The 15,452-nt window shown below is 30.8% G+C and overlaps 1 long non-coding RNA gene across 1 annotated transcript; it reads left to right on the top strand.

The window, feature by feature from the left end:
• The first annotated feature begins 9,545 nt into the window (after positions 1-9,545).
• LOC109167930 lies at positions 9,546-12,878 on the top strand. Its single transcript, XR_002051942.1, has 4 exons — positions 9,546-10,063; positions 12,544-12,580; positions 12,685-12,735; positions 12,840-12,878. It is a non-coding gene; the product is annotated as an uncharacterized LOC109167930 (long non-coding RNA).
• The last annotated feature ends 2,574 nt before the right edge of the window (positions 12,879-15,452 follow it).

Genomic DNA, 15,452 nt, shown 5'->3' with positions numbered 1-15,452 from the left:
TCCTTAAAATAATTTACTTGTCTAAAATTTTGTCACAGGTAACTGGAATATAAGTCGGAGAGACCTGGCAATTTATATCCTCATAGATGCTTTATCGAGTTGAGAATTCAACCTTTTTGGGAACAATGAATTAAAATATCCAAAATAAATAAAACTTTAATGATCATTCTTCCCACCACCCGAATAAAAAAATCGAATGATTTTTTAAAAAATATATTAAAAATTAATTATATATTTTATTTAGGGAAAATGACACTTTTTCCCCCTTAGTTATATACTTATAGCACTTTTTCCCCATGAATTATTCAAGTGGCTCTTTTTCCCCCTGAAATGTTAAATTGACATATTTACCCTTACAATAAATATTTCATTTATTTTTCTTCTCCAATAAATTATGACCACGATTCGATTCAAACTGAACATACACTATAACAACTAAACTGAAATATTCCAATTACAATTTAGAATCAAAACTTGATATTTAGAGTTTATTAAAATTGCGAACCGGAACGGTTGGTTCATGTTCCGAACTGAAAAAAAAAATACATTTATTGTTGAATTTAGGCTATTTTAAAAATAAAAATAAAATGTTAAAATAAAGACGATTCAAAATCGCGAACCAGATTCGGAACCGCCGGTTCACAATTCAGAATCCAGTTTTTTTGATTCATTATTTTAATAAATTGAAATCTAAATATTGGGTTTTGGATCTGAGTCATAACCGGAAACTTTCAATTCGATTGCTATAGTGCCCGGTTCAGTTCGAACCGAACCGTGGTCATCCCTACGTATAAGCAATAATTTGTTGAAGAAGAAAAATAAATAAAAAGTTTACTTTAAGGGTAGGAATGTCAATTTAATATATCAGGGGGGAAAATTGCCACTTTTAGAATAATTGAGGGGGCTAATGTGCTTACGTAAACAACTCAGGGGAAAAAAGTGCTATAAGTATATAACTCAGGGGGAAAAAGTGTCATTTTCCCTTTTATTTATAATCATTTGTTTTTATATCAAACTAGTATTTTCACCCGTGCGATGCACGGAATGGAATTGTTGTAATATATTAAGAATATTTAAATCGATATATAATTATTTAAGAGTTAATTTCACCAGAGGTCGTTTATCTTTCCTAACAATTCCAAATTAAATCCTAGACTATAGTTATTAATTATTACAATTTATTCTATGTTACAACTCTTACGTTAATATTCTTACTATTATTATTAACACTTAATTACTTTTAGATATTATTATTACCACTTATATTATTATTATTATTATTATTATTAGTTTCTTTTCAAGTACTGTTAGTATATAATAGTAGTGAGGCACAATAATAATATAACCATAATTAAATATTCTTGTATTGTATTCTGGAGTTAATGCCATTTTTGGTCCTAGACTTATTGAGGCATTGACACTTTTCATCCTCCATAATAAAAATTGCCACTTAGTAGACACTGTTATTGGTCGTTGGATAGTTTTGATCCTCCGTCAATGAAGCCGTTTGTTGACCGTGAATTAGAAGGGCTTTTCTGTCTTTTTTTGTCTTATTCTTCTAATCTTGTTTAGACCAGCGATGCTGTGACTCCTGTGAGGCGAGATGGTGAGACTTGGCGGCTAAGTAGTAACCGCCGGTAGTGAGTAGCAGCGAGGTTCTTCTCCGGCGAGTTGTGGGTATGGCGGCGAGCATATGAGGCAGTAACTCCTTCCGGCGACGGACCAGTAAGGCAGATCTGGCGATGCAGCAACAGATCCGGCGAGGTTGGGGCCTTCACCGGTGGTTTTTGGTTCCGGCAAAGCAGAGAGGGCAGCAGGTTGGCGAACCCTCCTATGGTAAATAGCAGTTGTAGTTGTAGATGGCGTGATGTAGAATTTGCACCTGTAAGTCCTCCCTTCCATATTGGCCACAAATATCCTTCCCATCTCTCTCTCTCTCTCTCTCTCTCTCTCTCTCTCTCTCTCTCTGACCACAACTACTTGGTGCACAACCTCAAAAACTCTGTTATTCTACTTGAAATTCATTGAAGTTTCAAGCTGAAAATGTGGAATCCGCCGCTTCCCAAAAATCGCATTGTCTGAGGTGTTGGAATGACCGGTGTTGACTTCCTGGCTGCTGTAGCTTCATTCCCCAACCCGGATGATAAAATTCGGAGCACCAGCTTTGAGGTTCAAGGAGGTGGTAACACTGGCAATGCTTTGATAAAACCCGGATGATAAAATTCGCCTTGGTCTTAATCCAAGGATCATATCTAAGGTTGTTGATGACTCGCATGACGAAAGAATGCTTGATGAGCTTGAAAGGGATGGTGTTGATACATCTTTTATGGTGTCCAAAGGAGGAAACTCACCATTCACATATGTCATTGTTGACAACCAAAAAAAAAAAAAAAAAAAAAAAACTCGCACGTGCATTTTCACTCCAGGATATCCACCCATGATATCTGAGGGTCTACATACCCAAATCAAAATTGTCTTCAGCGCTTGGAGTAAATATTGTCTGCTTAGATGGAAGGCTGCATGAGACTGCTTTGATTGTAGTGAAGGAGGCAAAGAGTAGGGGCATACCTATTATCGTTGATGCAGAAAGGTTAAGGGAGGGGTTGGGTGATATTCCTGACTTTGCTAGTTATGTTGTATGCTCGATAAAATTTCCACAGGCATGGACTAATGCCCTTTCTATTCCAACTGCACTTGTTTCTATTATCTTGAGATTGATGTCAAATGTAAAATTCATGATTGTTAGTTGGGTGAAGATGGTTTCTTAATGTTAGAAAGGACTGAAGCGGATAACCTCAGTTTGAAGAAATGGATGTAGCAGTGACCAATGGATGGAGAAATACAAGGATTAGAACATAAAAAGACAGAAAAACCTTTCTAATTCACGGTCAACAAACGGCGTCATTGACGGAGGATCAAAACTGTCCAACGATCAATAACAGTGGCTACTAAGTGGCAATTTTTATTGTGGAGGATGAAAAGTGTCAATGCCCCAATAAGTCTAGGACCAAAAATGGAATTAACTCTTGTATTCCGTGAGTCACAATAATAATATAACAATAATTAAATATTGTTCAATTCTATATTTTTCTAGGATTTCTATTACCATCATTAATTATTCCCCAATTTACCATAATTAAATAATTTGACCAATTATAAAGAAAGATTATTAAATAATGCACGGGACAATTGTTTAATTAAAAACATTAAAAATTCATTAATAAAACATAAGGTTCTCATAGTTTTTTCTTAGAAACTCTTTAATAAAGTATTTTTTTAAGAAATTGGTGGGCCAAACCGCCTACGGCAGTTTGCGGTGGATAGATCTCGAAAAAATACGCGATTTCAAAAAAATATTTGTCCAAAACGGACAACGGAGTCAAAAGTTATGCCTTGACGAACTTTTCACACTTTACAACTTTAAAAAAAATAAAAATTTAAAGGCCGGTTCAGCCGGCGAGGCGGCCGCTGAGGAAGCCGATTCCGGCCTTCCTCGCCGCGGCCAGCGACACGATTTTTGCAACACTGACATATAAAATAGATATAGATTAGAATAGGAATAGTATTACACAATTTTATAATATTACGAAAAAAATTTTAACCCATAATTATTATAGAAATCAATATATTTTATTAGGAAGAGAGATATTTTAGGAATTGGGCGGGAAGTTAAAATTTCAGGATTTTGTTTTTATATATAGTATAGATTGTATTACACTATTTTATAATATTATAATAGAATTTTAACGAAGAATTATTGTACGAATGGGAAAGTAAAAATCAATATATTCTATTAGGAAGAGAGATCTTTAGGAATTGGGCGGAAGTTAAAATTTCAGGATTTTGTTTTTATATATAGTATAGATTGTATTACACTATTTTATAATATTAGAATAGAATTTTAATGCAGAATTATTGTACGAATGGTAAGTAGAAATCAATATATTTTATAGGAAGAGAGATCTTTTAGGAATTGGGCGGGAAGTTAAAATTTCAGGATTTTGTTTTTATATATAGTATAGATTGTATTACAATATTTTATAATATTAGAATAGAATTTTAACGCAGAATTATTGTACGAATGGGAAAGTAGAAATCAATATATTTTATAGGAAGAGAGATCTTTTAGGAATTGGGCGGGAAGTTAAAATTTCAGGATTTTGTTTTTATATATAGTATAGATTTACCTAAATATATATACTAAATTCCCAATTCCCTAATTCAAATTTTCAAAATTATTCTTTGTTCCTTTTTTTTTTTTGTGTGTGTGTGTGTGTGTGTGTGTGTGTGTGTGTGTGTGTGAGAGTTTGCCGTGTTGTTGTTTGACTGTTTGAGAATATGTAGTTGTTTACATTTTTAAATTTAAATTATTATTAGTGAAAATAAATAAATATACTTGCAAAAGAATTAAGAAATGTTTGGGTTCTCAAATTGAATCGAAATTCGAACCGGACTTAACTCGAGCTGAAATCAAATAATTCCAAACCGAACTAATTTTTTTTTTTTAATTTGAAAACAAACTAAAATTTGAAACTGAATGATTTCATTTTTTTTTTCAAAAGCAAAATCAAACCGAACATAAAAAAAGCGAACCAAAAATTGAGACACTTCACCACTACCATTAAGTTTATATAATATCATTTTAAAGTACCATATATAGTAATGAATCATATTTTAGTTAGTAGGAACCAAGGGTGTAAACTCAACCCTACCCATGTACACAATCATGTTCTCTAATTTTGAGAATTTAGTCATGATCACATTATATATACTCGTAGTTTTGAGATGTGATTACATATGTCCTCGATTTTATTGTGTTTGGCCATTAATCATAAATTTAATACACAATATTTCATGTAAGATACTATGAAGAAAATTAAATTTTGAAATAAATAGTTAATAATAATAATAGTAATAATCCGAATAGGTGGTATTCTTTAGCTAGCTAGGTGTTCAATATATTGAGTGTCTGCCTTTATGGTAATTAATGAAATTGAAAAGCACAACATGGGTAAATTAAATGCACGAAAGCAACCCATGCACGCATATATCCACTGCCTATATGCTACATAGTATTTAAGGATGGAATAGTAACAAAAATAATAATAAAAGATCCTACTAGGCTACGACCATACCTTCGCCCAGAATTCCCCCTCATCCCACTTTGTCCCATAAGGTGTAATTCCTCATCCAACTAGGATGAGATTATCAAAAATCCAACGAAATTGATAATTAATAATAGAAATATAGAATTGATCTAAAATTTTGATTTTTGATTATTAATTTTATTAAATATCATTATTTGTCATTTTTTTTTGTCTTTATATATAAATTTTAATGTACATAAGTTATATATTATCTTTAATTTATTGATAAATGTAAGTTATAAAATTATTAAAACCATATATATCTTTAAAATGTTTATTAATAAGGCTATATGTTTATTTATAAAAAAAAAAAAAAAAAAAAAAAAAAAAAAAAAAAAAAAAAACTACCCACTCCTTTAATTTTATGAGCTACACTTTTACCTTTAATTTACCTTATCTATAACATAGCTTTCATATATGGTTATTTATGAAATTATTGACATGGCTACCCACTAGTACTCAAAAAAAAAAAAAAAAAAAAAAAAAAAAAAAAAAAAAAAAAAAACTACCCACTCCTTTTATGAGCAACATTTAAAATTTCAATCATATATGGTTATTTATGAAATTATTGACATGGGTAAGTGAACATTTAAAATTAATTTTTGGGGCAAACCCAGAGGTTCCACCATCAAACACAGTGATTAATTCACTCACTAGATTGTAGGTAGATTTAGATTGTTCTACTCTCAAAGCCAAGGATCAAACCTTTAACATTTGGTTAATGGTGAATGAGTCTCTTCCACTCAACCACACCATCAAGGTTGAACATTTTACTTTTTTGACATATAATAAATGCTATCGGAAATAATTTTAAATAGATTCTAGTTGTTGTTGTTTTTTTTTTTAGTTTGAAATTTTATATTATTTTTTTAATTTTTAAAAAAATTGTCATTCGATTCGTATTTGGAAGGAATTAAAATTAATGCATAATCTTAATATTTTATAAAGCTACCAACTACCCACTCCTTATCAGGTACACTTTACATATTAATTTACCCTCTATATATAACATAGCTTTCATATGATTATTTATGAAATTATTGACATGGCCACCCACTAAAAAAAAAATAATAATAAGGTCCAAATTAGCCACTAAACGTAACATGAAAATGTAATTAAATCACTGAACGAAAAAAAAAAAGTGTAATTTGGCCACTAAACACTCTAAATGTATGCAATTTCCCCTAATAGCAGGTTACCTCTGGAATGGGAAAATTATATCGTGCACCGCGGTGCATAATCGATTATGCACCGAGCTTCAAAACGACGTCGTTTTGTTTAATGAAAAGAAACGACATCCGTTTCGTGCCGTTCCGCAAAAAGTAACTCTGTTATTCAGTTTCATTTTGTATACACTGCAGTTTCAGTTCAACACAACTACAGTTCCATTTTGATATAACTACAGTTTCATTCGACATTTATAGACTCAAATATGTGAAAATGTTATTTAATTTTATTTTATATATACTTTAGTTTCATTAAAACACAACTACATGATCATTTTGATATAATTACAGCTTTATTGCACAATATACACTTAAATATGTGAAATGTTATTCAGTTTCATTTTATATAAACTGCAGTTTCATTTTACCATAACTACAGTATCATTTTGATATAACTGCAATTTCATTTGATAATATATAAAATAATACGTGAGGTAGTGTCGGTTTAGATACACTGTAGTGTCAGTTTAGATACAATGTAGTTTCAGTTGGTAATTAACACACCAAACAATGCGCACTCTGTTAACAGTAACGACGCGCCGTTTCTTTATGTAAAGAAACGACGCCATTTTGACCGCATGTAGCTGAAACCCGTTATCCAATCACCTTGTAGTTTCTCAAAACTCTCCCACAACCTGTAGGTTCATTGCAAGAAACGAAGGAGGCGTCCGTATTCAAGATCAGCCAGTCGTGCATTGGTTCCTCCTCACGCAACTCTTCCGAGTGTTACTGGATTTATATTTCTTATGTGATTCGTAGGTTATTACTAAAAGCGGAATTTTTGCCTACTGCACGTACACCTTCAAATAATGACTTATGGCTAGTAGGGGTTTACCTAATTATCCATAAAATAAAAATTAAGAGCAAATATTGCTCATCAAACCATGCATGTGAAATGCCAAGTCAAGTGGTATGAATTAAATGCATGAAAGCAACTCATAAATAATCTTTTTTAACTGCACATGTATCGTTTGCTTTTCAACTTTTTTTGCACATGCACGGCTTATGCTACATGGTACTTACGGAGTAGTCTTTCGCCCTCAATTCTCCCTAATCCCACTTTGTCACATAAGGTTTAGTTCCTCATCCAACTAGAATGAGCTTATCCAAAATCCAACGAAATTGATAATTAATAGGGCAATTGATCTAAAATTTTGATTTTTGATTATTAATTTTTTTTAAATATCGTTATTTGTTGGTTTCTTTGTCTTCATATTTGAATTTTTTGTGTGAAACTTACGGTCAATTCATTAAGGTGGTTTAATTTGCATGACGCTAGCCTACCATCATGTAATGTTGTATCTATTTTTAGGAATTAAAAATAATGTATTTTCTTAATCTTTTATAAAGCTATCAACTACTCAATCCTTATCAGCTACACTTTTACATATTAATTTACCCTCTATATATAACATAGCTTTAATATGATTATTTATGAAATTATTGACATGGCTACCCACTCAAAAAAAATAATAATAATAAATAAAAGAATTAAAGTCCAAATTGACCACTAAACGTAATTTAAAAATGTAATTAGGTCACTGAACCCAAAAAATGTGCAATTTGATCACTGAATACTCCAAACGTATGCAATTTCACATAATAGCAAGTTGTCATCCATTTCATCAGGTTACATGCTTTACGTGGATGATGAGTTGACATTTTTAATAATTTTTAATGATAAATTTTTAAAATAAAAATAAAAATAATTTAAAAAAACGTCGGGTGGCTGGCGGCACCCCCTTCCCGCCCCCCTCATCCTTCATCTCCGCTTAGAGACGAAGAGATTTGTCTTCGTCTCCAAACCGGAGACGAAGAAAGGTCCTTTGTATCCGGCGGAGACGAAGGAGGGGGAAGGGGTGGCCGGGCGGCCACCCGACGTTTTTTTTAATAATTTTTTTTAGTTTTATTTTTAAAGTTTATAATTGAAAATTATTAAAAATGTCAACTCACCATCCACGTAAGCAGGCAACCTGATAAAATAGATGGTAACCTGCTATCAAGTGAAATTGCATACATTTAGGGTGTTCAGTGACCAAATTGCACTTTTTTTTTTTTTTCACTCTGGCTTATTTGTATTCTTAAGTTATGTTCAGTGACTAATTTGGACCTTATTCAAAAAAAAAAAAAAAAAAAACCACTCCTTTTATGAGCTACACTTTTACCTATTATTTTATCTTATCTATAACATAGCTTTTATATATGGTTATTTATGAAATTATTGACATGGCTAGGTGAACATTTAAATAGTATCGATAATAATTTTAAATAAATTTGAGTTGTTTTTTGTTATTTTAATCTTATAATTTAAAATTTGTCATTCGATTCGTATTCAATCTGTTAAATCTGTTATTAGCGAATTAGGTTGAATCAAGGAATTTTTCTAATCCATGTTTAATAAATTGTATAAGAATTTGCTCTAAATATGCTTGCCCTTAATAATAACCAAATTAAATGATCAATTCTAGAATTGTTGGACGATGAAAATAAAAACTCTCAAGAATAACATAGGGCTTTTATTGTCTTTTCTTAATCTCTCTATAACCGTTCGGTCAATGCGTTCATCTTCCGTTTATAAGCTAACGTGTAAAGCTATAAACTTGACTTGTCAACTTCAATATACCATCTTCTTCTTCAATCTGTTTTCTCTTCTCTCATCATTCATTAGTCCTTTTCCAACAAGGATAGTATTGTGCATTTAATTCACCCATCCCTTCCCTTCTCCCTCTTGAAGGGACATGGGAAACTTGCATGGCAGCTTTATATTTATGAGCATTTAATATATCCATTTTAGTTCATTCGGGTGATATTATTTTATTCACTCCATCACCAGTTGTATTTATGTATTTAATTTTTAGATGCAAATATACACATAAATCTCTATCATTCTCAAACACCACAGCTTGGCTGGCTCCCATCCATCCATACCCATCCATCCCATTATATATACGAACACCTCTCTCCACAATTTCTTCATCTGATCTCTTCAACGTAACTTTTACACTTCTCTACTTCTAAATCCTCCCTAGCCTTCTCTTGAACTGATTCAACACTTCTCCACTTCTTTCACCGATCTTCCGACCGTTTCTCCGATGGTCGTTTAATCACTGATTTTCTCTGTAAGCAACATCAATCTTCCTTTATTATTTCACTAACTAAAATTTATGTATAATCACCTACACTAATTAATGCATGCGTCTATATATATATATAAGTTTGTGTACATGTTCTTTTTAAGAAATTTTGCGTGTTTTTTTTTTTTTTGTCTTACGCCGGATTTAATTAAATTTGTTTTTTCCGGCATAACTGGATCGTGGTCGTCGTTGAATCGCCGGCGGTGGCTGGCGTTGCTACGAGAGATGGCGGCGACGCGCAGTGAAGCGAGACGGTGGAGTGGGCCGGGCTGGCTTCCCGGCGACCATCGCTATTCTCTCTCTTTCCCGTTCAGGTTCGTCTCGTCCGGCGATGGCTTGTCGCTACTACCCTGGCTCCAGTTGACGACGAAAGGGATCCGGTGGCGTCGCGGTGAGGACGGCGACGGACGATAGGGTTGCGAAGAGGAGAAACGGCGGTAGTGAAGCTGGTCCCTCTCCTTTAGGCGGCGTAATGGCGCGTTTCTCCTCTCCGTAAGGCTGTCGGCGGTGGCGTTGCGTTGGAAGAAGTCACGAAGGAGTACTGCTTTGGACTTTGGTACATTTCCTATTAAAGAAGCAATTTACAAATATAGTTACTTTACCATATATTCTAGTTGCATTATATAATAATATATATATTAATTTTGGTAAATGGTAAATTATTTAGTTTAATATTACTATATAAATATTATCTTTAAATATTATATACTGTTTTGGCAAATGGTAAATGTATAGTAATTGTTTAATTTGAAAAATTAATGCTCTTTAGTTTTTTCTTAATTTTGACATTAAATTCATAATTAAATTATTATTTAATTTTGAGCAAATATTAAGTTTTAAATTTACTATTTGAATTTTAATTTAATATTGAAATGTATATTAAATTGTCTGGAGTATTGCAATTTATTTAGGATTTATGAGTTGATATATATTAATATGTACAAATCCAAGCATGTTATATATATTCATAAATTATTTTATTATAATTGTACATTCATAAAAGTATGCATTAAAGTTGGATTAACATATTATTAACTCATAGTCTCTATATTAAATGTCATTCAATTTTAGGATCTTTAGGTCAATATTTGACATTATGGTCTATTAAGACAACTTGTTTGGTTTCTCATTTAATTTTGAGCATATTTTAGTCCTAACTTAGGACTTTAAAACCTATTTTGAATAAGCTATTTGAGACATATCTTGGGTCATTAAAATATGGATCTTGCCATTTGATTGATATTTTAATGATAATTATATCTATTTTATTTTGACTTATAACATGTTTATTATGGTAATAATATTGATTATTATGCAAAACATGTTAATTAAGTCTTATTACTGACTATCATATTTTGTTAATGGTATTCATTGTTGGTAATAATATTAAGTTTGGATATATTTCAGTACTATACCATTTTATATCCATGTCATAACTCAGTTGGGCCATTGAGGTTTATGAGTCTAATTTGAGTGATTAAGTACTATAATTATAGTCTTGGTCCTATTTATGAGTCATTAATAATTTAAGGATTATAATTGTTATTTTAGCCATTCAAAATTACAACTATTGTTTAAGTTGATTATATTTTTAATCTATTAATAGTTTTCAGGGCCTTAATAATAATATTAATTCCTTTAATAATATAGTAAGCAATATAGTTGGTATATTGCCTTTACAATGGTAATTTGATTAGTACCTTAAGGAAAGGAACATGATTTTTTAAGTTTTTATCATAATAGTTGTAATGAATCTTATTGAGTAAAACTTTAGCCTACATGCAAGTTTTATGTCTTTCGATTCTTCAACTCATTTGATAATTGTTTCATCATAAAATTTCAGTTGGATCTAATTGAGTAAAACTTTAGCCCACAGACAAGTTTTATGTCACTAGGTTCTTCTGTCCATTTAGCAATTGAGATAAAATCATAAGGGTTTTAATGGGATTCAATAGAATTAAAACTTTAGCCCACATGCAAGTTTTATGTCAATAAATTTCTCAACCCATTAGATAATTTTATCACAATTTTTTAGAATTTATAAATTTAGTTCAATTATAATTCTAAGTTTCATGGTTTGCATTGGCAAAACATGTATTCAGTCACTTCTCAAAATTTAGCCACTTTTATTAATTTTTTCACGAAGCTTACTTGGTTACTTGGATCAACTAAGGTAAGTTATGTGATATGATATACCTCTTTTGGATTTCAACAATAATAATAAAATGTATCTTTCAAGCCAAATTCCAAAATGATTTTGGAAAGTGTATTTTATTACTTCAGTATGTCCAACTATAGTGAGGAATTAATCTCTTCATTATTTAGTTGGACTTTAATTGGAACCAAAAATCGATTATTTAGTATGCCCAATTAATGGTGGGGAATTATGAGTATGTATATAATTAATTTCGCTAAAGAATATCTCAATCAGTGGGAGTGGTCATTTAAGAAAAGATCATTACTAAAGAATATCTTAATAAGTGGGAGTGATCATTTAGAAAAAAGGATCATTAAGATACTCCACTAAAGATTTTGGATTTAATTGGCTTCATACATCTCATATTGGATTGTATGTCAAACAATAAGTCCAAAAGATTCAACAAGTATTAATCTTGTATTTGTTCATACAAATTCATGTTGGTTGTGCAACATATTTATGAAAATGTTGTAACAATATTAAGGAGTTTATTAGCACAAAACATTTAACTTGTGGTGCACTGTTATTTAATAAATTTCTTTAGCATTTAATAGAGTCTTTAGTTTCTTCAAAATTGATCCTGAGCCATTTTGATTTGTAAGGCTCAAGACAATTTTGTGAAACATAAAAGTAAGACTCATAACGTTCAGTCCATTTTGAAGTGGACCTTAAGATTATTTGGGAAGTTATGGTGTATGTTTAAGATTCCAAAAATTATAGACTTAGACTTTTGGTTTATTGTCTAAGTTTGATGTTTGAATGTGCTTATTATGGCTATTAAATTATTAATTAATGATATGTCTTTGATGCTAACAATTTGCACCTCTTTTTGTTTATAGACTTTCGGACAGTTTACCGGTGGTCTAACCCCCTCAAGTAAGTTGTCTCTGCCTTCAACATTTTTAAATGTTCAAGTTGTAATGTTTGGGTTCTGAAAAATTATTATCTGATTATTTTTGAAAAATTTATTGTGATGATAGGTGAAATATGGAATTGATAGAGTATCTGTCACCCTTCCACGCATGTATCAGGTTGTCATTGTACCTTTTGTCTTCCCCACTTTTGCCCCATCTTAATTCCCTAAATGATTTATAGTTCACTTTGACTTTAACTGGTTGGATTGTCATTTGAGCAGCTTGCACAAGGAGCTACTGCTGTTGGAACTGGATTGAACACAAAGGTAAAATACAAATAATTCCATCTTTTATTGTCCTAATTTATTTCGTAGTTAGTGGTTTGGTCTTTTATATTGTATTTTATTTTCGAAGTATATGTTTTGGTTAGTTAAAATGGAAAATTGGTATGGGTATATATGTGGTTATGTGCTTGTATACATTTAAGTCGTTTGCTATATATAAATCCGATGCAAAAGCTAAGCTTACGGTGCATTATTAGTTTAGCTTTATCAAGTAAAGTAATTGACTTGGATCACAATGTGCGTGCGTGTATATATATAAAGGTATAAAATTATGGTTTGATACAACTATCTTATACAAAAATTGTACTACAGGCGATGACTCTTAATGTACAAAAAATAGGATAATGTGATTAGGGTAATCATTCGATTAATTTGATTTTAAGTTTCAATCATATAATTGAATTTAGAGAAGAAGAGGTTTGTGAGGTATTTTTAGATTTGTGATTAAATGTCTCAATTGTTGTAGTGTAGAGACTGAAAAGTGTAAATTTTTCTATTTTTAAATTAAATTACTATTTATCAACCTGTGTTTGCGTGGATAAGAGGCCTACCAAGATGTTGCCCAAATTTTGCACCTCCAAATTTACTCCTGAAAAAGGTAATTAAGTAGCAAGGACTAGAGAGAATTAGCTCTATTTTGATTCATTGAGGTTGTTAATGTAAGTTAACTTGATAGGATGTCATATAGACCACGAGAGTCTCTTTTGCAATTGAAACATCTTCTTGCAATTGAAACATTTTTCAAGAATCATTAGCAATGCATTACACTACTTCCTATATCGAGGATCATTCTATTGTATCCAATCAAGTAACACATAATCCATTCACTTGATTACATTTGTAGGTTACTTTACTTTTCCTTATTGTTTTGATAATGCAGCTCTCTTTTTAAGTCTTGAGACCAAGTTTTCTAATACTCTTATGCACTTATGTTTAGCCGGACATTGTTCAATTCCCATTCGTCATCCTTAGAGAACAGACATCCCTGAAAAGCTTCACCTGGATTCTTCTTGCTTCTTCTGGGTTCACCGATCCGGACATGATGGTGAACCCCACCCTGGTTCCCGACAAACGAGGTCGTAAATAACTTTAACTTTTCTTTCTTCCTGGACAATAATATAATGTCCCTTTCTTTTTATTTATTTATTTATTTATTTATTTTTATTTTTTTACTAATCTGATCAAAAATATATATATTTTTTCTTATGTATGTATGTAGTATGCTTGTCGGGAATTTGGGTAGCTTATTACTTTGTCCTCGAAGTAGATGAAGGTTATGAGAATTGGCTTGTTTACCTTGAGGTAAGTTCATAATATATATATATATATATATATATATATATATATATATATATATATATCATTATTCCCTAGCTAATAGATTAATGAATTAAAGGAGGGGAGGATAATGTGCAACCTTCGAAGGGTGCATTACTTATATTAAACAGCTTAAAATTAATAAAACAGCCGCCTCAAACCATTTTTTGGAATATTGAGTTACAATTTTGAACAAAACCATGGTAATATATATATATATATATATATATATATATATATATATATATATATATATATATATATATATATATATATATATCATTATAATTTACCAATGTTCTAATTTTTACAATACTAACATCTTTTATTATTTGGAATGGTTTAGATTTCTTCAATTCGAATAAAGTTATGATAAGATACTGTTATGATCATTGTTTACCGGTAATTTTCAAAAAAACACAATGTAAGTAATAAATTTAGTTATAATTAATATTTTTTTCTAAATTGAAATTAAATCCGTTTTATTCATCCCATTCGTAGGCTAACTAACGTTTGAGATGAAAATTTGCTTTGTATTTCTTATCAAATTTTTGTAGGGTACTATTTTTTTTTTTATTTTAGAGGTGTTAAGATCTACGAATCTACTATAAATGAGATGAAAAAGAGAGGGATAAAAAATCTGCAAAAAGGTTATTATTATTATTTTTTTAAAATACTACTAACTATATTACAATGCAATATTTATCCATGACTAATTTTTCGACCAAATGAAGCAACATGAGTAAGTATTACGTTCACTGATGCTCAAACTCACAACCCCACATAAGAGAGCAACTTGGTGTCCCAAGGTCCTTAGCACAAAAAAGGTAATTAAGTAATATTTAATAAATTAGTTATAATAAAATTATTCTTAGCTTCTTTATTTAATGGGTCTAATTACTTTCATTATTATATTGGTAGATTAAGGAATGCTAACTCATTAATGTTTGCCGTTTTCATGGTCTTTTAACTATATACGTTTATATAAAATTTTATATTTTATGCCCTTTTAGTTGGGGAATCAACAAGAGGAGTTGTTACTACTATCCATTGTGATAGATTTTGAGATTTATTTTCTAGCTCAGCTCATGTCAATTGTTTTTTTGATGTTGAGTTTTTTTTTTTTCTCAACGTGTGTATTCAATCTTGTCTTATATGCCCCAAATTATTCTACTGAAATTTAATTGATGTAGATTTTAAATTCCTAACAAGAAAAAACACAATCTTTGACAT

The sequence above is a fragment of the Ipomoea nil genome, unplaced genomic scaffold (genome assembly GCF_001879475.1).
Source record: "Ipomoea nil cultivar Tokyo-kokei standard unplaced genomic scaffold, Asagao_1.1 scaffold0317, whole genome shotgun sequence".
NCBI lineage: Eukaryota > Viridiplantae > Streptophyta > Magnoliopsida > Solanales > Convolvulaceae > Ipomoea > Ipomoea nil.
This window is presented reverse-complemented; position numbering and strand designations above follow the sequence as displayed.